Consider the following 2,891-nt stretch of genomic DNA (forward strand, 5'->3'; position numbering starts at 1 on the left):
TATGGGCATTGAGACCTCACGGGGAAGTGGAGTCGAGCCATATTGCGAAAGCATGTGCCACTATCCCAATGCTTGAGACTTCAAAGGTGTCGATGTCTTCCAGTCGTCGATATCGCCATCTTGAGGATGGACTGTCTTCTAGTGAAGATGATGAACTTAGACTCGAGATTGACCCTGCGTTAATCGTCAATACATATTATGACTACAAGGACGACGAGTTGTACTACCTTCCTCAAGATTCCACCTCAGACGGATAAGGAAGCCGCCACCTACATCGCCTAACGACTCTACGGGGAATGAATGATGTTAGCTCATGGTGAGTATATTACATAATTGTTTAATCCATTTGTTTTGTGCATACCCATCGATTTTCAGGACAAAATCTTTATTTAAGGTAAAGATGCCCTCCATCTGTGCATACCGTCCATTTGTTTAATCTATTTGGGTTTCACTTACACAGGTCAAGCTTAGTACATATGTGTAAGAAGGTTGAGTATAAAATAAGGTAAAACAATGCTTTCATACAAAGTCTTACAATATTTTTTCAAGCATACAAAGTCTTACAATTTTTTTTCAAGCACCATACCTTGCCCCTCTGTAGCCTTGCACCAATTCTGCACAACCCTCCATCTATTTTGAATTCAATCCTCCAAAACTACCCAACACACTCAATCGGATGCATGCCCAATCACACACTATTGCACTCCTCACAAGCAACCCAAACTAGCCATGCTTGGCCTACCTAGATAGCCCAACCCTACCCCAAGTGGCCAGCTTTTCCAGCCAACAAAATCCCCTTTCACTCAAGCCACCCCTCCCCCCCCTCTCTCATCTCAAGTTTCTTTTATTCCCACATCCACTCTCAGTCATCCTCACTTACACAAGCTACGCACTTCAGACTTTGCACAAAAGAGAAACCAAGTGTGAGAGAGAGGATAGAAAGGAGCAATCTTTTTCTCTTAGTGCTAATTTCAGTAAGCCCTCTGTCCTCATTTTTCTCTTCTATTTTTGATACTCAAGGGAAGAACATGTTAGTATGTGTGTTGAAAGGATTTTCTTTAAGTGAAATGGTTGATTTTGGTGAAGTTGGTATAGGCTCAATTCGGTTAGCATGAGTCTTTTGTTGATTTGCACATTTGAAGTGCCACGTAGCCCTAGGACTTGCTTGGTAAATTCAGTTTTGATAAGCTTAGAACTTGCTTTTGGTATTAAGATTTATGATCCTTACCTAAGCTTTCCATATTAGAAGTTACATGAAACGAAATGGATACCAAAAGCATCTCGGTTAGCCACTTTGCTACAAATATTGTTGACTTGAATTCTTAGTTCTAATGATGAGTTTTGTCATTTGTATGGTGAACGTAGTTTCAGTTTTGGGCTTGTGAATTGAGGGTTTTGTTCAAATATGAGAGATTTTGGGTGTTGGAAGCTATTAAATAGCATATTCATTTATGCCTATCTCGGTTGAACTTTGGCCTATGTATATGACGTTGTCACATGTGTAATTTTGGATTGTATGAAGATTAGTATCTTTTAACTTTCAAGAAATGTTGTTTGACAACATGTTACAATCTTGGATCACCTTGAAGATTTTAGAACCTAGTGAACATTACAAACAAAGCATACTACACATGGATCTTGGAATGATGTTCATGAGTTCAAGTTTTACTAAAGTAGACTTTTATGTCTTGAATGATGTTAACAACTCCAATGCTTGTAACAAGAGTATATTGCATGATTATAAATTTGTATCAGAGGATCATGAAAATATATAGAAGATAGTTTGCAAAGTTTTACAATACTCAATTTTTGGCAAAGGTTAGATTTTTTTTTTTTTTATTAAATGGTTTCCCTTTCCATGTATATTTTAGCTCTAGCTAAATGCTTGATTTTAACACTTGTTGGATTAATTTTGGTCATGAGTATACCAAAAACTTTGCTTGCCATGTAGTGCTAGGCTGTAATGAACAAAGGGAAACAAAGAATGAGTCATGGTTTTGATGATTTTTTATAAAGATTGTTCTAATTATGGTCCTATTCAAATTTGGATATTTTAAAGTGAGATTAGCAACTGAACATGTTTTAGAGTGCTAATCATGAGAAGTTTCGGGGATAGGCATTCAAGCATAATTTAGGTTCAAATCCTCACTTAGTCAAGTGTTCCAGTTATAAATTTCAAGGTTACGTATGCTTTTCTGGTTAGAAATTTAGAAATTCCGAGGCCAAAGGTAGAAATTTAGATTCAAGTCCTCAACTTTTTCTTTTTTTTTTTTTTTTGAACAAGTTGACTGCTATTATATATTAAAAACCAAAGTACACCAAAAGTAAATAAAAAATAGTGATTTAACTATACAGATAGAGAAGGTGGGTCTTTCCCTCAACAAAGAAGGTCGTAATAGGATTTGAGGAATATTTCCAAAGGCTTGCGTCGCCGTTGCCCATTGCGCGCATCGATTTTTTGAATGATGAATTTTTCTGGCCTTCCATTCTTTGAAAAAGACTAGATGGTGTTTGATATCGCTGATGATAGGGCTCATGGTCCAGTACTGTGCTATGGATGAGTTGGATATTGCTTCAATGGTAGTACTTGAGTCCCCTTCAAATCCTCACTTGGTACAATACTTCTTTTGGTTTAAGGTTATGTTTTTCGAAGGATATTGAACTAGCATAGATGTTAATGTTATGAAAAGTAATTTTGGATTTTAGTTTATTCTAGAACAATCCATAATTGAAGAAATTTTTTGCTGCAATTATTGCATACTATTATACACATATTGCATACTATCTGTTCATCTCATTTGACCAATTCTAACTTCTTGATTTGAAATATTTTTTTGTTTGAAGTATTTGGAAAAAAGATTTAGAATAATTAAGAATATAAAATATTTATT

The sequence above is a fragment of the Juglans microcarpa x Juglans regia genome, chromosome 5D, assembly GCF_004785595.1.
Source record: "Juglans microcarpa x Juglans regia isolate MS1-56 chromosome 5D, Jm3101_v1.0, whole genome shotgun sequence".
NCBI lineage: Eukaryota > Viridiplantae > Streptophyta > Magnoliopsida > Fagales > Juglandaceae > Juglans > Juglans microcarpa x Juglans regia.